Source organism: Xyrauchen texanus, chromosome 16 (genome assembly GCF_025860055.1).
Source record: "Xyrauchen texanus isolate HMW12.3.18 chromosome 16, RBS_HiC_50CHRs, whole genome shotgun sequence".
Classification (NCBI taxonomy): domain Eukaryota; kingdom Metazoa; phylum Chordata; class Actinopteri; order Cypriniformes; family Catostomidae; genus Xyrauchen; species Xyrauchen texanus.
In genome coordinates this window covers 18,999,371-19,021,597 of record NC_068291.1, presented here as the reverse complement: position 1 = coordinate 19,021,597, position 22,227 = coordinate 18,999,371, and the positions used below count along the sequence as shown (strand labels likewise).

The 22,227-nt window shown below is 38.7% G+C and overlaps 1 protein-coding gene across 1 annotated transcript in view; it reads left to right on the top strand.

Annotated features, from left to right (window-relative positions):
• Nucleotides 1–6,107: 6,107 nt before the first annotated feature.
• The window catches only part of pals1a (protein associated with LIN7 1, MAGUK p55 family member a), a 52,032-nt gene continuing 35,912 nt past the window's right edge, over nucleotides 6,108–22,227 (top strand). The window contains exon 1 of the mRNA XM_052146141.1: nucleotides 6,108–6,240. The gene's annotated coding sequence lies outside the window, so the exon portion shown is untranslated. The remainder of the gene's footprint in view (nucleotides 6,241–22,227) is intronic.

Genomic DNA, 22,227 nt, shown 5'->3' with positions numbered 1-22,227 from the left:
GATTTAGAACAACACGATGGTGAGTAAACAATGACGAGTAAACAATGACAGAATTATTTGGGTAAACTACTCCTTTAAAGTGCACCAAGGTGACCCAGCTCTCTTTCCCTTTAGTATTATATGCTCCATAAAGACTTCATTATGCTTCATAAAGGGTTTACAAAACCGCTTTGCTTGTCGTTTATCTTGTGAGTCGTGTTTATGTGCGCAGTGCCAAAAGCCGGGGGGTGGGGGGTGAGGTCTTGTGGTTATGATGTTGGAAAGCAGTGGGTGCTGCTGGGTAACACAGACTTTGTGCAGCTATTTCACCTTATAAACATCACTTTTGCTTATGATGACTAGTCAGTGAACTTGGATGGGTCTGTTTAAATTCTGTGCTACTTACACGCACCCAGAGGCAGGTCCGGTGCTACAGGCTACCTCAGTCTGGAACATGCTTCATAATAAACTGACCCTCATAGCTCTGCCCTTATTACTCTCTATTTTACCCTCTACCCTTACATTTAAACTTGCCCAGCCCACTCTTAGAGGCTGAGCTCCTTCAAACCGTTTATTTGTTTAACTTTGAAAAAGGAGGACACTGCTTATTTAAGTGCTGACAGCCTTTTTAAATGAATTACATAAAATGTACAGTACAAAAAATGCAAGAGTGATATTGTACAGACCAGCACTCCTGGAGAATATACTGAGTTATTGAAAAGATATTGAAAAACTCTGTATTATAATATCATTTTCTGTAATACTGATCTAATGCAAGAATTAAAATTCTTGATCATTATGTAAAGGGTTACGTGGTTCTGTTTCTTTTTTAAATAAACACTGAAAGCTGATTGAAGTGTCATTTCTCTTTATCTGTCATTTATTTTAAAACATATGAACAATATGGGTGTGTTATCAAAGTTCACTTACATTGAAATATGAATAAATCCCTTAAGCAGGATTAAGTTTTTGGCTGTTGGCAATATCATATTATATTAAATATAACAGTATTAAATTATAATGATATATATTTTATATTAATTGGCTATTTGCTCCATATTTGTACTATTAACAACGAGACAGCCCTCTTGATTTATTTTACACAAGGACTAAAATATTTTTAATTTCGGTTTGTTCTGAGCAAAAGCAGTCGTTCTGGTTCCAGCGTTCTGCTGCCTCCTTTCCAATTGGTAATGGGTTAGAACAAAATTAATGAGCAGTTATAATAACGTTCTTGTTTTTAATGATAGTACTCTGCTATGGGTGGGTGATGTTCCAGTCGCAGTGTTACCAGATCTCTAACAACTTGGAAACAACTGAGAAATGTACTTTTTACCTCAATAATTTCTGGGCAACAGGAAGTGGTGTAATTCCAAACTTTTACTGTAATAAAACATTTAGACTTTGGTTTCATGAAAAAAAAGAATATCCGAACGGTATTAACCGGTTATTATTTACTGGCTACCAACATTTAATGATAACGTTTTCACTCCAGAATAATTGAAAAGTTAAGTTCTGCAAAAAATAAAAAGCTCCTTGGAATGCTATCAGTCCCTTTATTTACGTCATCAATCTAAAACATTTGAGAGTGGCTAAAATGTCATTCAAACAACATCGGCCCATGTACCTTTGGATAATTCATTTTTATTTTCAAAGCAGTATAACCAATAAACCGACCGTTTACTTGTTTTTCATCTAGAAAGAAATTAGCAAAATTGAGAAAACACTTTTTTAACAATTAGGCCTATTCATATGATCAATAAATAAATTACAGGGATTCATGCTTTGAGTGCGAAGGGCCGTTTAAGGTTCAAATCTTATTATTATAATTTTTTAAATGACCCAAGCAAAATGCAACTGTAAGTCAGTCAATTTAAATCAGGCACGTTTGGTTGCATTTTATTTCATGAATTCAATGGAATGGAGAGCCGCAAGCTGGCAGAAGAACTGCATGTGGCTCGCTTGACAATGAACTTGCTGTTACTACGAATGGATGGTGAAAAACAACAACAACAACAAAACAGCCCTTACTCTCAAAAAATCCTAAAGGTCCGAAGATTTTGTGTCATTGATCCTCAAAACCATGACAATGTCCTGCGAGGCTTATCCAGCTGCATCACTGCCTGGTTTGGGACTTGCACCGTTTCGGACCGCAAAGCCCTGCAGAGGATAGTGAGGACAGCTGAGAAGATCATTGGGGTCTCTCTTCCCTCCTTCAAAGACATTTACAAAAAACACTGTATCCGCAAAGCAACCAGCATTGTGGACGACCCCACACACCCCTCACACAAACTCTTTACCCTCCTGCCGTCTGGCAAGAGGTACCGAAGCATTCGGGCCCTCACGGCCAGACTGTGTAACAGCTTCTTCCCCCAAGCCATCAGACTCCTCAATACTCAGAGACTGGACTGACACATACACACGTGTCCTGAGTTGCACTTTAATTACTGTCACTTTATAACTGTCTGCTACCTCAATAACTGCTATGTGCATAGAACATTATCTCATAGTATGTTATGTTTACGTTTTTAGAAACTGTCATCTTTTTGCACTACTGAGTACTGGTCGGCGCTGCACTGTGTCTATTGTCCTGTTCATTGTCAGAAATTTGTTGTACTGTCCCGTACTTTTTGCACATGTTTGCACGTGCACTTTATATAGGTATATATAGATATTTTATATAGGTATTTTATTTCGTTGTGTAGTCTCATATGGTCCTGTGTTGGTCCTTTGTTTTTTTTTATGTAGCACCATGGTCCTGGAGGAACGTTGTCTCGTTTTGCTGTGTACTGTACTAACTGTATATGGTTGAACGACAATAAAAACCACTTGACTTGACTTATTCACATCCAATAAACATATAGGCTATGTTTTCCCTTATGTTTCCAATTATTGGCTTGTTTTAATTATCATAATTAATAATAACAACAACAATTACCAGATAACAAAGCCTATATAGTTACAGTTAGGTCTGTGCACAGCATCCCAATTCTTAATTGTGCTAATTTTCCTTTTGAGATAAAAAAGCACTGCCTGCCCATTCCGCGGTGACTTTATGCATTCAATGGTTGTCATATTCAGGTGTCTATTGCTTGATGAGATTGCAGTAAACATCAGTCAGAAGTTTTTCTAAGAAATATAAATGTTCTTATTTAAAATGATTAGAATCTATCTGTATGTAAAACACTGGGCAAACTTTAACTGGTGAACGAACGAGAGGACTTGTGTAGAAAGAGACATTACGTCTAGGATGTAAAACCTAGCGAATGTGTTTTGAGAGGACCATCCTGCTGCAAAACATATGTCTTGTAAGGACACACCATTCATCCATACCCATGAGGAGGCCTTGCCTCTAGTTGAGTGCGCTTTAACACGAATTTGGCAAGTCTGACCCTGCGACTCACAAGCCAGTGTAATTGCATCGACAATTCAGTGAGAAAGTCTTTGCTTAGAGACGGACGTTCCTTTTGTGCGTCCTCCATAGCATAAAAAGAGCTGTTCAGACAGTCTAAACTGGCGTGCACGCGCAACGTATGTGTGTAGCGCCCGCACAGGGAATAATGATTGTTCCTCATTGAGAAAGGAAGAAGGCCTGAAGTTGAACCACTTGTGATTTGAAGGGTGTGGTCAGTACCTTGGGTACATAGCCTTTTCTGGGTTTGACAGTGGCTATTGAAAGACCGGGGCCAAACTCCAGACATGAATTGTTGACTGATAGTGCATGCAGGTCACGACCTGTTTTACTGAGGCCAGAGCCAGCAGTAGTGCGGTCTAAATGGAGAGCATGTGCAAATCAACAGAGTCCAAAGGCTCGAAGAGGGGGCTGCGAGAGCTTTTAGGACTAAAGTTAAGTCCCAAGTTGGGACTGTAGCTGGCCGAGGTGGGTCTTGCTCCTTTAAGGATCTTTATGATTAATTAATGCGTGTCTATAGAGGCGCCGGTTTCATGTGCGTGATACACAGATATAGTTGCCACATACACTTTGAGCGTTGACGGGGTGAGTCCTGCATCTAATCGCTCTTGAAGAAATATTAGAATTTCATGTATAGGGCAGTTTACTGGGTCCTTGCTATGCGAGAGACATCAAGCAGTGAAAACCTTCCATTTTAGTGCATAGAGGCATCTTGTGGACTGTGCTCTGGCTTGTAAAATGGTGTTCATGACTGAATGCGTCAGTTCTGGCACGTGTAGAGTGCCCCGTTCAGGGGCCACACATGCAGGTTCCACAGCTGGGGCTGGGGATGCCCGATTGTGCCCTGCGCCTGAGAGAGGAGATCCCTCCTCAGTGGTATTTCTCATGGTGAGCTGCATAGCATCTCCATCATTTCTGGAAACCATGGCTGGTTGGGCCATTTCGGTGCAACTAATTGCTTCCTTGTCCTCTCTGACTTTGCATATGACAGAGTAGATCAGGCATATCAGAGGAAATGCATATTTGTGTTTCGCTGGCCATTTGTGTGCCATTGCATCTGTTCCCAACGGGGCTTGTGACTTCGAATACCAAAGTGGACAGTGGGTATTCTCCCCTGAGGCAAATAGATTGATTTCTGCTTTGCCGAATATTTCCCAAATCCTCAACACCGTTTGAGGATGAAGTCTCCATTCTCCCGGTATCACCCCTTGGCGTGACAGTAGGTCCGTGACGTAATTGAGGCGGCCTGGAACATCTCAGGGAGAGGAGATGACGCATCAGTCTCAACAGTAGCAGTGAATGAATTCCATCTTGGCGGCTTATATATGCCACAACTGTCATGTTTGTCTGAGTGAACTAGGACATGACAATTCGCTATTTCTGACTGAAAAGCCTTCAAGGCTAGAATTACAGCCGATAGCTCTAGGCGGTTGATATGCCACACCTCCTCCTGTCCAGGTGCCAAAAGTCGGGAACCCATCGCACACCGCCCCCAACCTGTGTTGAAGCATTTGTAGTCACCACTTCCTGCCTGATCATTTGCCCCAGCGCGACACCTCGCAAGTAAAATGCAGGAGCTGTCCATGGTACTAATACAGCTATATAGCGGCGGGACATATTGATGCGCATGCGCCCTTGGCGCCAAGCATGTTGTGCCACACGCCGCTTCAGCCAGCACTGAAGAGGTCTCATGTGTAAGAGACCTAATAGGATGACAGCTTATGCTGCCACCATAAGTCCCAATGCTTTCTTAAACAGCTTCAGAGAAAGTGTTCTCCCCAGTTTGAACTGAGACAGACACTGTATAATGGCCTGAACGCGCACGCTCGTGAGGTGCGTGCACCTGCTTGTGGAGTCAAGGCGGACTCCCAATAAGGAGATTTTTTTGGCTGGGAGAGAGCGTTCTTTTCGCCCAGTTTACATTGAGGTCCAAGCTGTTTAGATGCTGAAGCAGTAAGTCTGGCATAACAGGGACTCTGATTGCTTCCGCTGCGCAGGGGAGTTCCTCCGATCGGAACGAGGAGGGCGCTGGTACGGCTGTTTCCGTCTGGGCCACGGCTTGCTTGGCCTCACCAGTGGCTCGGTTGGGGCAAGTGCTTGCGCTGAGTTAGCGGGCGTGGTCTTTTAGCCAGGCGCTGGCTTGAGACAGAATGGGAACAAGGCGTCTCCGCTGTGTACCGTTTGGGCATAAAGTGTCTTGACTGCTGCTGAGTTTTTTTGAAGGATACTCTACACTCTAAATATTGGCATTATTATAGAATGGTTTCAAATAGGTTGTGTATGAAGGCACTCTCATATACGTTAGTACGCAATGTCAAGTGGACTGAGTCACAAGGGAACTCTTATTCTATGGACGGGGTTGAGGAAGAACAGATGACCAATCAATGGAAACAGGGGTGTCAGGCTATATATAAATATTCAAGTTATAAATTCGATTTATATGCATGAATGAAAAATGTGTTTTCTTGTTATTGGCTGTTTCTTTTTCAATAGAAAAGCAATCGAAAAACAATCGTTATATCCCACGAGCCATCCTAAAGGAAAACCACGCCTGATTGGACATTGGAGTTTAAGCATGGTGTATCAGTCCAATCCGAAATGTCGTCTCATGTGCTTGCAAGATGTGGCTCTGTCCAATCAGAAGCGTCGTCTCATGCGATTGCCGGAGGCGCTGTTGAGCTGCTCTCAGTCAGCCAGTCTCTCTCACACTAAAAGTCCCGAGATTCTCGAGCAACAACGAGCGACCGTCACACAACATGACAACTGTGTTACTGTAGTGAACAAAACCACCTGTTTGGAAGTATTTATACCCGCATTAGACTAAAGTGACGCCATATCTGACTGAAAAGGTGAGTTAATTGTCTCATTAAAGCAGTTTTTGGTCTAGAAAATGCGGTGTAAGTAGTTTTTTTGCAACAGGTTGCCTGGGAATAAGCAGCGCTGCTCATCGGGAAGTGACAAGCTAGCCGTGTTAGCAATGCAAATAATCTTTTTGAGCACACTCATAATTATATTTAAGCTTTCTAACTACTCGTGAGAGGGTTTATCAAAGTTATAAGACATTAACTCACTACCTAGTTTGTTTTGAGTTAATACCGAGCTCAAACACGTCTCTGTATCAATTACTAGTGCGCTACCTATGTAGCATTTTGGGCATCAATATGCGCTTTCAGAACGCTCAATCACTTTATTATGCCCACAAATGCTGTCTAAATTGGCAGCTCACTAGGTTATAATCCAGTCACATTGTTGTTATGGATTAAGTTAGTGTGTATAAAAAGCCACAAATTCAAAATGTCAAAGCGAGTGATTCATCCAGCGCCTACAACAACCTGTTGAATCTGTGTGGAAGTTGGTTTGATGGATACGCAGACTGCTGTTGTTCATCTTAGTTCAATACAGCCTTTGGGACACAGACGTCACATTGTTCAGTGGTTCCCTTTGAGAAGGTTCAGTGCTTAAATGCAGAAATCTGATAGCCATGACTCCTCATATTATCACTGGAGTGATTACTGGGAAACTATGGATCAAAGCTGGCATAGAGGGCGTTAACACTTTATTTTATGACTGTGGACATATTAACCAGTGAATGTAGAATGTATTTTAATATCGTAAAAGTGGTACGCATCACCGTACCTTTATTATCATGTCACCAAAAGAAAAATCCCATCATGGTCTGGCTGTAATCCATGCCTCTCTTCTATTAGGAACACAATTCCCAATCGTATCATTTCTTATCACAAGAGCTAGTCAGCTGGCTGCTCTTTGTTTTTTAAAGATAAGCCTGCACTGCAAGCAGTGATATAATTCGGCTCAGAGGTATAGCCCTAGATAACCTTCTCTTCTCTTTATACATGTACTGAAGTCAAAGAACAAATGTTACCTGAAACGATTTAGGGGTGTTGATGCACATTTTAATAGTAAAAGTTATTTTTTTTTTATGATTGCAGTCTTACAAAACATTGCATGTCCACAGAGGCAGCGAGAATGAAATGTGGTAAAGGTATGTTGTTACTGCACAAAGAAATGCTACTATAACATTTGATACAGGATTTTGGATAAGGATATGTTGATTAGCCAAGCTGACATGTATCTGTTTTCATTGTAGAGAGAGGTGTTGATGCCAACACACTCTAGAATCATATTACAGCACCCGGACGTTCCTTCATTGTGTCTGGTCTGTCAGTCTGATCAAGAAACACTCAATGAGCACTTTATTAGATAAAATATATCTAATACACTTTATACCTGTGTACCTACTTAATTCATGCGTTTATCTAATCAGCCAATTCTGTGGCTGCAGTGCATAAAATCACACAGATACGGGTTAGGTGCTTCAGTTAAAGTTCACATCAACCATCAGAATGGGGATAAATGTGATCTCAGTGACTTCGACCATGGCATGATTGTTGGTGCCAGGTGGGCTGGTTTGAGTATTTCTGTAACTGCTGATCTACTGGGATTTTCACACACAACAGTGTAGAATTTACCTCGAATGGTGCCAAAACTTCCAGTGAGCGGCAGTTCAGTGGATGGAAACACCTTGTTGATGAGAGAGGTTAAAGGAAAATGGCCAGGCTGGTTCAAGTGGACAGATACTGCATTCATAATGGGGTTCAGCTGGACTGCACACACATCCAGGCCTGATTACTGCCAGCACTGTTCAATCAAATCAACACCTAAATATAACTTTTTCAGCAGCATAAAGTTTGCTGTCATAAAGTTTCCAGTAGCACACTATGCCAAGGTCGAAAGAAATTCCAGAAATTTGATTGAAATAAATCAGTCTGGGAAGGGTTACAAAGCTATTTCAAAGGCTCTGGGATTCCAAAGAACCAAAATGAGAGCCATTATCTCCAAATGGTGAAAACTTGGCACAGTAGTGAACCTTCCTAGAAGTGTCCTACCTTACCAGAATTCCTCCAAGCTGTTTAGACCTTCTTTTTACCCCTGAATGAAGAACAACAACCACATTACGTTTATGGGGCAGGGCTTTGCACAGGCTGCTCCTTGGATGCTGCAATTTGCTATTTGTTAATATATATCGTAATGTATGATTGCCCCTTTAAATATTTATGTATTTATTACACTAACGACATTACTAAATTTAGTTATATGTTTGTTTATATGCATAATTTGAACTGTTTACAAGTTTTTACATTTACCTGTATAACAAGTTCTAAAGTGAATGCTAAAATTCTAATCGAATCAGGAGTTGGAATTGAATCATTAAATCGGTAGTAAACAAGGCAATCTTTGCATAAAAGCCATTTGAAAAGTTTCCAAGTCAGTTTTAATGTGATCTTCATGATGTAGCAAGCAAAAAGAGTTTTAATAAAAATCTAAGACGTGAAATATCCCTGTTGAAGAAACACCCAATTAAGTTTGGTACTGCCATTGGCACAGTACTTCACCTTTCAGTTGTTTTGCTTGTCTCATGTTATTTATAGGGATGTCATAAAATATTGATTATTGATCGGCACATAATTTTATCAGTATATTTTTGAGGCATTGACATTTAAATTAGAAGCCCATTTGGCATGCTTTCCAATGCACTCAGCTGACCTCTGTTTAACAGTCTGCTGTAATAACATTGGGAGACCACAAGACATGTAACACACACACACACACACACACACACACACACACGCAGGATGAGCTGAGTTGGAGCAGGAGATAGCAATCCAAAGTTATGAAGGTTACTTCAAGAATGAACAAAGTGACATTGTTTTTCCCAGGCTAGTGTAGGAAGATGGTGAGACTACGCAAACTGAACGATTAGCAATGGATGTTTATTATGCAATTTCTCTGTATGTGGCTTTGAATAGGTCTTTCATTCAAGCAGTCAAACCACAAAAAGACATACTTGTTTCTGATGTAAAATACATTGTTATGGCTCTATGAAATGTACTTATTCACAATATATCATCCAGTAATGACATGAGTAAATCATTTTAGTTTTTTGTTAATGGTTTGGGTCGAATTTAATGGAAAACTATGCAACTTGCGTTCCATGGCACTAATGGTGACGCTGAGCGTTGATGGTTGCACGTAGCTTTGTAGAAAATAAATAATTGTTTTAAATTTTACAACACGCCATGTTAACTGCTAGGGCTGGGCGATATACGATATAAATTAAGCGTTATGATAACAGTGATTTAATTGTAATTTTTTTACATGGACTTTTGTGAATTTCCAAATAAAGAGAAAATTATATAAAAGGGAAGTATTTAATTACCAAAAATAGGTATTACAATATAATTTAATATATTAACCAATTTTTATTGATAGTCCAACTATGTATACTATATCGTAGGACCGGCCGATTAATCAAATTTTATTTTCAATTAAGATTTTGGCTTCCAACGATTATGAAAACAAGATAATCGAGATAAAACTATTATTGTGCCGCATTCCATTTCGCAATGAAACATCCCTGCGTTATAGCTTTAAAGCATCCTTTTTTAAAGTTAAAATAATAAGGAAGTAAGTTATAAAAATAAACTCCTAATCTGGCATTTATCTGTGTTGTCAGCACTGCATCTAAGTTGTGTGAAGTGACCGGGGAAAAGATTGAATCTTCTCCTGGTTGATGCACACTCAGCCTTTGTTGCAGCTAGATTATAACGTGATGACTCACAACATAGCGAATCATAATATATGTGTCACGTTCACTTTTTGTATCTTATCATGAAGTAATCGAAGATACGCAGCTCTATTAAGAAGAGAAAGTTCATTTTTTTGTGAGTTAAAGATTAATTTAAGTGAACATAAAGGTTACAAATACATTTTTGGTTAGTCATTTTTGGCTTGTTTTCCAAAATAATATAATTCATGTTTTTAATCATATAAAAAAGCACAGAATTTTCTTAATTTGTTCTATTATTTTGAATCTATTTGTATTCATTGCCATTTTTTGTTATTTTATTACTGTCTGTTTACTAGTCTTGTATAATTACTTAAGAACTTGAAAACATTCTTCCATTTAATAATAAATTAGTTTGTGTTATTATTTGTTGTGGTTTTGAAGCTGGTATTGAGAATCATCAAATTTCACGACCGACTACTGAAATTTTTATATTATGTATAGTCTTTATTGTACTTGGTAGATCTCATTCCATAGAAGTGTGAGCACCCCTGCTGTAAATGATGGCGATGGAGGCTTTCCTTTATTTGACTACTAGGAATGCAACAATACATTTGGCCCATGGTTCGTTACATACCTCGTTTTTTTAACCACGGTTTTCGGTTCGGTTCTGATGGCTTGTGATCTCAATATTGACCAAAATAACCATGATTAGGATTTTTGCCATAATCAAGCAACCTATTTTGTTATTGTGATATAAAATTACTCATATCATGATATAAGGTTTTAGCCATATCGCCCAGCTCTTTGATGTGTGCGGTCCCCTTTCATTTACCCTGCCGCTCACAGTTTATTAAAGTTGTGTTGAGAAATATGTCTGAAGAGACTATTGTGCAACAAGAAGCCCTATTTATATCTGAAAAAAAGAAAGAAATCCAGATCTATATCGATAATCATTGGGAAAATCTTCCGATTAACAATGTGAAAAAAGCAAGGATCCTAAGCCTAGTTTTTATTTGTCATGTATAGATTTGTTTGCTGTGCTGGAATGCTGATATGTCCAACTATTCATATCCATGCTTCTGACTTTATACCAGCATACAATTTTATCAGCAAACATTCTATAGTTATGTGTGGAACTAGCAGGTAGGCTGATAGTCTCAAGTGCAGCATTCTCATTCTCCGTTGTGTACAATTCATTGGCCTGGTAAAAGAGGTATAATGATGTAGAGAGGCCTTATCACATGGACAGTAGGGCGGCAAGGATCTGGGATCTCGGGCAGGAATGTACAGGACCGATATGTTCTCTGTGACCCATCTCTGTCCCCTTGAGGAATTCTCAATATGTGCCGCATCTGTTGTCCTGATGGACCACCGTGGTTAGGAATTAACAAGCCTGTGCTGTCCATAAACTCTCCAAGAGAGTCCATCCAAAATGCCTGGGGCCTCCTGTTCTGTCTAGACCTGGATTTTCCCGCTTGTTTTCAGGGGGTCCGTAAAGGACAATAGCAACATGCTGGCCCGAGTTTTCAAACTAATGACTGAACTGCCCTTAAATGACTGAACTCAAAACTGTGTACTCTCTTCATTTGTATACAGTAATATTTGTTTTGAATAATAAACAATTTTTGACTGTTTATGCTAGCTGTGATTTAAATCCTTTTAGCCTAAATCCACTTCTTCTTTTGGGGTCTCTCAAATCTCTTAGTCAGTACTGGCTAGTCCAGGTGCAAATACCAGTGAAGGCTCATCCACTGATCACCAGCATTGTATCTAATAGACTTCCAGTGCTATAAATTGCAACAAGTCATCAGCACACTTTAAACAATGCAAGTCTCAAACAGCTGCTTATTATTAACGGCTGTGCTGGAGATTGTTTGTTGTTACTAGTGATGTACAAAACTAAATGTTTTAAAAATCAACTAGTCAGTGAATGGTCTGAATATCTGATTGACTAGTCAGTACTAATAGTAATTTATACAAGGGTAAGTGAAAATAATATTATCTGTGGTCTCCCATTCACTGCTGTCGAAGTTTACCCTGCAAACATTTACTTCCGTGTTCCTTAACCAGGAGTGTGAAAAAGGTATGTGGAGCCAAAATCAAAAATATCCAGTGAGCAGCAGTTCTGTGGACAGAAATGCCTTGTTGATGAGAGAGGTCTAATGTCTGACCGATTTATCGGTCATCTAATATTAAATTGCTAACTAGTTCGTGAAATTCATTGAAAAGTTAAACAATGACCCCTCATTTTCCCTTTTCAATATAACTAATATAACATTAACCCTGTCCCTGACAACAATGTCACTCATGTTTATATCATCTGTTTGCTATGTTAGCCAACTATAGTTTGTCAGTGCAGTCAGTAACGTAGCAGATTGAAAGGTAAACATCAGAGCATCTTATTGCAGCTCAGCAGACAACGGTGCGGTGGTGAATTGTGTCTGTTAAGTGCTGATTTCATGCTGCATTGTTACCTAGTTGGTGAGACGCAATGCTAGAAAGTAAATAAACAACGTCCATCTTTTACTCTCCATGACAACAAGCTAAGATATTTGGCCGATATGTGCTTGTTTTTAACCTCTTATTTGAACCTTTTATTTGAAAGATAAAATGTAACACAAATAATTACTTAAGATAGACAAAATTTCTCAACAAATACATTTATTGAACACTTGACCAATCTGCACTTGTACACTTAAATTAAAAATGTATAATGTAAAAACATATTGTATAAATAATGTATAACAAATATATTAAATAAACAAAGCAGGTGTTACGAACTGCTCCGAGACACGAAGGTTGAGATCCAAATGCAGCTTTAATTAAGGGGCAATCCAGACACGTAATCCAATATTCAGAGCATCCAAGAGAAGCACAGGCATAACTAGGGATGGGTATCGTTAAGGTTTTAATGGTATTACTACTCTTACTGATACTGCTTATCGATCCGGTACTTCAACTGTATTCTTAACGTTCTTTTTGTTATATATATATATATATATATATATATATATTAAACAAAGATAAACGTTATATAGGCACAGTAATTTAATTTCAGGAAGGTCTACTAACATTACTGTTCAGGTGTGGTCTAAAAAGAAATCTAATAAAGTAATCAATTGTAAAATAACACTGCATAGTTTATCATAGATAGATTAATGCTTATTAATGCAGAAGTTATTCATTCAAGAGCTGTAAGTGATTTTCTATTTGCCTTTTGTTGTTTGATTCGCAGTAATGGCTCAATCGTCAGCATGTTGATTAGACAGCTTCCCCTTTAAGACCGAGTCTAATAGGCTCCTGATACACCATATTTTATCCCAACTATTTCCATAACTACGTCCATTTAAGACATAAACTGTGTTTAAGTGAATCTCCAAGCTGGTCGTTTTGACATATTTTTGTGTATAGTTGATCGTTTACGCGCACATGAAACCCAAAGTAGCCTATACTTTGCTTGTCTCGTTGCGGTCTGTTTCGGAGTGCGCGCCGCCTTGGGAACGGTGTCTCTTGCGCTCTTTTTATTATTAAACGCGCCCCGCAATTTAGCAACAGTAGCTAGACTGCATTTTACAACAATCACCGATCGTGCTGATTCTGACGTTAAGTTTGACTTTTAGGGAGAAATGTCAGTGTACCGCTGTGAAGGGAAGGAAGTTGTGCTAGACAGAATGCGGCTTATGTATAAATATTCTTTTTATAATCTTTGGAAGGCGAAATCTAAAATCTAAAGTGTAACCAGACTACGTTTGAATGTTTAGTTCTGTCACTCATTAATTAAGCAGGGCTTGTGTTGTGCTCGCTGTGGCATCGCGTGAGCGAGATCTCTCTCTCTCTCTCTCTCTCTCCCTCTCTGAGTGCGAATAGCTAAATTGCATCACAGTCAAATGGTTTCATATTATTATACATAGAAATGGCTGACGAGATAAAATAACTTTCTCTTTATAGCAATAATAAATGTATTTTCTTAATTTCTCCAGTACCGACAGCGGAACTGATAACGTCCGAGCTTACCAAAGCCAGTCCTTCAATAGCATATAGCACGTTGGTATCTTTTTTTATTAATTATTTCTCTGCATTGAGTGACAACCCTCTCAAATATAAGACACACAAACAGAACAAATAAAAGTCTCTGTCTTTTATAATAACTGTCTGTAATTGCAAAATTCTTGCTTACTTATTGTGACATGATAGCAACCCTTCTGCTGTGATAATGCAACTTCAACTATGCTATCAATATCCAAAGTAGCCGAACGTCATGTCGCCTATCGCGTTTGTCACGTTTTTTCTTGAAGTTGGCAGTAACATATCAAAAGTTTTTAATTAAATATAAAGAAGTTATACAAATTTAATCCTTACTGTTTTCTCCAAGGAACTTAGCTCCTTCCTTAGGCACTGGATGAGGTCTGCTCACTCTGCTGGAAAATGACTCTAGGGGCAGCGTGCGTCGAACACGTGTTCCACAACAACACTAGGCTGCCCACAGATGCGCCTGCCTAATAATCGGCTTGATATACTTGGATATTGGCCGATGCTGATTATGTTAAAAAATTCAACAAATTGGTTCAAAAAAACCTCTAGGTGTAATTGCCGAGAAACTGTGCTTCTTGTTTTACAACCTTCCCCTAACTGACTGGCAGTATTAAAATAGTCAGGATTTGACTGATACTAAACAGTACTACTGATGTTTATGTAGCTATTTATTTTATTTTCATTTATTCTTTATTTAAATGGTCAGCATTTGACTGATACTAAACAGTACTACTGATGTTTATTTAGCTATTTATTTTATTTAAATGTATTCTTTATTTAAGTGGTCATCCATTGACTGATACTAAACATAAAGTACTGATATTTCTTTAGCTATTTATTGTGTTTTATTTATTCATTTTCTCAGTGTTCATTTCTAGGATTGGTTGACAATGTATAATAATAATGTCAATGTAAACAGGTTTGTTTGAGCAATGGAGGAGTCAGGAGACCGCGAAGCAGGTTTGAGCTTAGGATTTTTTATATCTCTCTGGTACATACGACTATTCGCCGTTGAAATGAAAACATAAATACAAAAATAGCACACTCCTTCTGTCGTGCTTTCTGGATACACTCTCTCCATCTCTCTCGACACTTGGCGTTCTTTAAATGTCTCTCCGTATCACTACAACAAGACACAGGTGTTAGAGTTAATTACAAACCAGGTGACAAGCCTTACCGCTCTCTCTCTCTCCCCCGCAGACCGACACACGACCACGCCCCCCCATGCCACAGTCAAATATTCTTTGATAAAAATACTTAATTTTAGAAAGCAATGTTATGTGAACTTTTGCATAGTTATATCAGTGCAGAATCGGCGCACAATCCAAATAGAATAGGTCTGGTTTCATTCCAACTATATCAGCCACCATATCAGTAAACTGTGAATTTTCCCCCTCTAAATCGGTTTTGTGTCAGTCTCAAAAATCTCATATCAGTCAGGCACTAGAGAGGTCTACAGAGAATGGCCTGACTGGTTCGAACTAACATAGTCTACAGTAACTTTGATAACTGCTCTATACAAATTTGGATGTGAAGAATATAACCTCAGAATGTTATTCTAAGATTATGCTATTCCCAGAGTGTCCAACAAGCGCCAGGACCGTCTCCTCCTGAGGAGTCAGCTACGGAATCATGTCACCACCAGTGCAAAGCTTTCTCAATATTGGCAGCAGGTTGGTGTGAGTGCATCTGCACACACAGTGAGGCAAAGACTTTTGAACAATGGCCTGGTGTCAAGAAGGGCAGCAAAGAAGCCACTTCTCTCCAAGAAAAACATCAAGGACAGACTGAAATTCTGCAGAAAGTACAAGGATTGGACAGCAAAATACTGGATCCGACTGTTTGGGACATCTGGAAAATCGATAGTCCAGAGAAAAAAAGGTGAATGCTACCATGAGTCCTGTGTCGTGCCAACAGTGAAGCATCCTGAGACCATCCATGTGTGGGGTTTCTTTTCATCCAAGGGAGTGGGCTCTCTCAAATTTCTGCCCAAAAACACTGCCATAAATAAAGTATGGTATCAAAACGTCCTGCAAGAGCAAATTCTCCCAATGATTCAGGAGCAATTTGGTGATGATCCGTGCATTTTCCAGCATGATGGAGCCCCATGTCACAAGGCAAGAATGATAATGAAGTGGCTCGGAGATCATTACATTGAAAATTTTGGATCCGTGGCCAGGAAACTTCCCGGATCTTAATCCCATAGAGAACCTGTGGTCAATCCTCAAAAGGTGAGTGGACAAGCAGAAGCCCACAAATTGTGATCAGCTCCAAGCACTAATAAGGCAAGAATGGATCACCATCAGTCAGGATTTGGCCCAGAAGCTGATATCCAGCATGCCAGAGCGAAATGCAGAGGTTATGAAGAACAAGGGTCAACACTGTAAATATTGACTCTTTGCATATATTGAATGTTTTTGCCAAGAAAAGCCTTTAAAACTCATGAAATGCGTATCATTGTTTTCCAGTATACCATAGAAACATGTGAAAATAGATTCTACGAATATTGAAGCAGCAAACTTTGCAAAACACAAAATTTATGTCACTGCCAATACATTTGGCCACGGCTGTACAGTTTGGCAAGAAAATAAACTGCCAAATAGACGTGTTCAGTTGTAACCTCCGCTAATGCAACTGTATGCTCCGTAGATGGACACACTCCGCCTTTGTTTCATGTGGGTCAGTTTTCTATAGCGAGAAGTTGTCCTATTAAGTGTTAGTATGTTAAATCAGTTGATGACATCACAGTTCACATGCATTAGTTGGCAAAATGGCAAGCTGAGAACAAGCCGCAAGAGAGAAGCCTCTGCATCATTTAAGTCTCATGTCTGGGAACTTTTTCTTCATGCAGTCAATTACAATAGCGATGGTCAAAAAACGTTTACAAAACAGGCACTGTTTGCAGACATTGCTCAACGTGAGTGCCATATATTTGCACCGATGTTTAATTAGTTTTTTATGCTGACATCACCCGATTACATATTTTGACATTAATATGAACATGAATAAAATAAAACATTGGTAAAATAAATGAATTAAAAATAATACAAAATAAAATATTTTACTTTATAGGATTTTTTAGGATATCAAATTATATGGTGAAATTAGCTTTTATATTCATATGCTCATAAAAAACACAAATAATTGACAATTAATTTTAATATCTGCTACATGGCTAATGGTAAATCTGTGCATATTTTACAGTCTAAATGCAATTTGGAACAAAACACATTTCTATTTGTGATCTCTGTGATAGATGGTCCTTTTTTATTCCAATAAATAGTTTATTTGGGCAGTGAGGGTTCAGGTGTTTGGCATGATTCTATGACGTCATCATAGCAATATAATATTGCATATAGATTCTGTAGATTTAGCTTCTAAAGATATGGATTTAAAATGTTTTAAGATGGCCTTAAAATACATCCACAGGTACACCTCCAACTGAGTCTAATTATCCTATCAGAAGCTAATTGCCTAAAGGATTGACATCATTTTCTGGAATTTTCTAAGCTGCTTAAAGGCCCAGTTAACTTGGTGTATGTAAAGTTCTGATGCACTAGATTTGTGATCTAGTCAATTAGAACTGAAACTATCTGTAAACAATTGCTGAACAAATTACATGTGTCATGCACAAAGTAAATGTCCTAAACGACTTGCCAAAACGTATTAATGACTTGCTAATATGAAATCTATGGAGTGGTTCATAAATTTGTTTAATTGATTTCCACCTAGGTAAACTTCTAGGTAAACTTCTGATTTCAACTGTATGAAAACTAAACAATGTCCTTCAGTAGATCAACTGACATTTATTCAATAAATAAATAGGCAAAAGTGGTTGCTTTGATGGCTGTAGCAATGATGTTCCTATCCCCTTTTAAAGCACTGCCACTAAAACAAAATCACAAGATAACAAATCTAGGTTATCTCACTAACTGACTATGCTAAACCCATCCCTTGTTGTCACAGATATTCAAGCAAAGGAATTTATTGGCAGTATTTAGAACCCGATACATGTTGATGTTTAAAATGGAAGAAGTGAAACTAAGAATTCACACCTGTTGGTTTCACCTATCACCCACTTGAATAATTTATTCTCTATGTATAGTTGCACACTCAAACGCACGTGGCTTTCCTTTTGAATGTCTCCTATGTAAGTTATTAATCTGAAGACAAGTAGAATGGTTTACTTATTAATAGCTTTGAAAACACATCAGCAGCCAAGATGAAAGTCATGTCTTTTTTGCTCTCTTCCCACGTCCCAAAAACCTTTAAATTCTTGCCTGCACAGCACAGGCCAAAAATATTTATCCCAGCTTTTTGGTAGTTAGTGCTTTCCTTGTTTGGACTGTATAATGAGTTTTGCATACTCGTATAGGTTCACTTTCAGCTTTAAAGATGCTGTTTCCACAAATGATCCCATTATCTCTTTCCCTGTCTTTTCCACTCTCTCTCTCTGGCATTGCTTTCTCTCCTGGTACTTAGTGGTACATGCCCCTATTCTTAGGAGCCTGGAATCTGGAATTTTCTTGATACGTAAGCTTTGGGTGTTGGAATGTTGAGCTGGAGCTTTGGGGAAGATAAAGATCCTGGTCTGTTTCTCCTCTGTAGTGACAGCCATGGAAGTGTTGGCCTGTCCAGCTCCTCTCCCTCCTCATGATGCCTGTCTAGATTTCTTTTGTTGACATTTTGTTGACTGACTTTTGCCTTATTCATTCCAGCTCTCTGATGAGAGAGATTATTATCTGTGAGGTGTCAGTTCAATTTGGCTTTTTCAGTGTAAAGGTGTGGAGATTGAACCCAGAACTTTGAAAAATTATTACGCTTGTTAACACAAGCGATTAATGAAATTTTAATCCATTCATTTTTCTTAATCGTGATTAACGATTTTAACGTTAATACAGCATAACCCAGAATCAACACTGATTGGAAGGGCAGAACCTTTGCGATGTATCTGCCCGGAGTCATTACAGTGACACTTCACAACAGACAAATATACACAACAATGTGATTCAGTGAAAAAGTGATGGGGAAAGGAGCTCTTAAAGCTATTTGATGTACAAAACAAGCCTAGATGGAACTTGTTCTTTTCAAACTTTGTTTGAAAATGGTAATAAAGCATTATATAGTTACATTATAAAATAAACATTTTAATTGACTGACCACACCAATTATTATACAGTATATATGAGGCTATAAAACCTCTTTGGAGCGGTATGATGAAGAGAGTTCCCAGACTTCCATTACTGTTGTTTTTTCCTTACTGCCACTCCTCATAAAGAGCCATTTCTTGTCTGTCAATGTAACAGGTTCATCTCGTGGCTGTCAGCCCAAGGGCAAATCTTCTTTCACATGAAAAAAGTCTGCTATTTAGTGCTTGAAGTGGAGCTCAGCTGTTTGTTTGATTAAACAAGCTCTAAGAGCCACAGTGCAATTAATGGTTTTGTTTTGTTAATAGACAGAGTATGTCATATAGCTTTAGCTGTGTGATCTTAGTAAGAATTGGTCTGGTCAAAATGGCTGTATGTCATGTGTTAACTAGAACTTCAACATAGTTTGTAGGGATGCACCGATACCACTTTTTCCTCTTCTGATACTGGAAATCTCAGTATCGCCCGATCCGATACCAGTGTTGTTTTTTTTCCATAATCAGTTTATAATATCTTTACATTATTGTGTGGAACTAATTAGGTGTACTCTTTAATATGTAAAGAAACACAAACCTTTAATTATACATTATTTCAATATAAATGTATAGCTTATAAAGAAACACTTTATCATTACCTAATATACTGGATAATGTTGCAGCAAAATTAACAGTATTTATATATCAGTAGAAAAGAAACCAGTGTTTTTGGTAAATGTTTCAACTTGCATCTGGACTTAAAAGGATACAGATCTCTTTATTTGTTCAATTTAGCAGTAAGACATCAGTCCAATTTTCAGTCACAGTCACAGTTTTTTGGAACCCATTCAACTTAAATAGTAATAAATTGTAAACAAATACTTATGATGACAACAATAATAATAATAATAATAATAATAATAATAATGAATTATTAATATTATTATTATTGACTTTTAAATACAACAGTAATATATTTAAATCGTGCACTTTTTTTTTAAACCCTCAAGGTTTTATTTTGACATTCTAAACTCTCCAGGATGTCCTGTATGTGTCTGTTTGTAGGCAAGTTCACAGTAGTTTAATTCGCTTCTTACTCAAATTGTGGTAAAATTTACCTCTGGTGCCATTCTAAATGCATTATAAGTGAAGCGAACTATTGAGCATCTACATCTGAGATGCTGTTCTTGAGTAGTGCTCAAATATTGTGCACTGCTGTGAAGGCTAAAAATAGCCGTGTGTGTGTGTGTGTGTGTGTGTGTGTGTGTGTGTGTGTGTGTGTGTGTGTGTGTGTGTAAACAGAGCAGTGCCATTCACTGACGTGCTGGCGCTGTGCATACTATATATTTACTTAATAAACACAGCCTTTTGTGATTCACAAAGCTATCACACGTCTTCAATTGGCTTTGAATAAAATGAGTCATATGAACTGCTTTAATGGTGTTTTAATGGTTCTTTTATGTCATATTTGGAGCTTGACAGTAACGAACATGCCTAACACAGAGCATCAGTTTTGGATCGGGCTCGTCGGACCGATTCCTGATCCATCTAAAAGCTTCAGTATCGGAGCCAATATCGATCCAGGTATCAGATCTGTGCATCTAATAGTTTGATCATGATCGGTTCCACGTTTATCTGATCCCTTTTTCAACACCATTGACTTTCTCCTTCAGTTTACATTAGTGAAACTACTCTCTTACTGAAGCTTACCAGGAATGCGGCTGGTGAGAGCACGTCATTTGTATTGCACAGTGTGTGTTCACAGCAGTATCTGCGAGGACCATTTCTCAGGTGGAATGAAAAACAACAGGGTTTGTTGACGCATGATCGCATCCCATTGGCTGTCATGGTGAGGCCACACCCACAGCCTAAGGCCCATCCGTTCTGCACCTGCTCTGCTCTGGCTGGAAACACCTGCATTGAGCCATGGACCTGCTCTTTATAATCCTCCCCACCTCATCCCTATTCTTCCATACTAGGATATATTAGCCTTCTCTTCTGTGTTTATCTGAAATCAGCTTTACTGTTTTATGGTTCAAGGTTAGGTTTTTGGTTTGGGAGAACTGATCCTAGATCAGTGTAAAGGGCAAAATCTACAGAAAGAGCCCAGATGTCCCTATGCCCTGCATAAGAGCCCAGAGGCTTAGCATGCTAGGCAGAGCTGTAGTTGAGCCCGAGCCAGCCCGCTGATGAATAAGCTCTTGAGCTGCAGATGGTTCGAGGCTCTATTTATGTTTTTCAGTCTTGAGGCTCTCTACTGCAGGTTGTCAAAGGAGGGGGAGTGGGAAACATCCTTGAGATGGTGTGTGTGGATCCTGAAAGACAATATTAACTAAGGCCTAGTTTGTCTGCAACAGGGTCCAAGATCCCCCTTTTGCCTCACCTGTCAGTGACCACATTTACATGCACTTAAGAAAACTGTTTATTCCAGGGTTTTTGGAATGCCATGTAAACAAAAACGCAGATTTCCTTATGCCATTTAAGGGATTAAAAGAAAGCGGTTTAACACATCCAGGTTTCTCCCGGAGAACTCTGCTTAATGTAGTCATGTAAGTGCATAAGCGGCATTCTTACAGGTTTTTGAAGAGTGCGCATGTGTTTGAACAAACAGCATAACAAACATCATAAGATTCCTTTAGGCCACCTCCACACTAATTGCGCTTAAAGTTTGCTGATGTCATAATTTTCCAAAATATGTGGTAATGGAGAGCGTTTTCAAATCGCTCCTTTTTCGGTGGAAGAAAATAGCAGCCGCGGGCCATGCATTTTAAGTCAAGGCCTTCAGTGTGATTCATGCCATTAAGAAAACACAGTTTCACAATGAACAAGATGCCGTATGCCTCATACATTACGTGACAGTTAACAAGTAACACCAACTTACATTTTAAAAACACGTCCACGCACGAAAGCCAGAAATTGAAAGGAAACTTGATGCTCAAGCAAGCCTAATTTTAACTGCAGCATGACTGTTTTGTGAAATGAATGTCAAAAATTGGAGATTTCTGTCTTTCCTCATTCAAGTAGATGAGAGCTGCACTGGTATGACTGGAAATAGCCTTGTGAGAGCATTCCAAACATGGCCGACAGTGGACT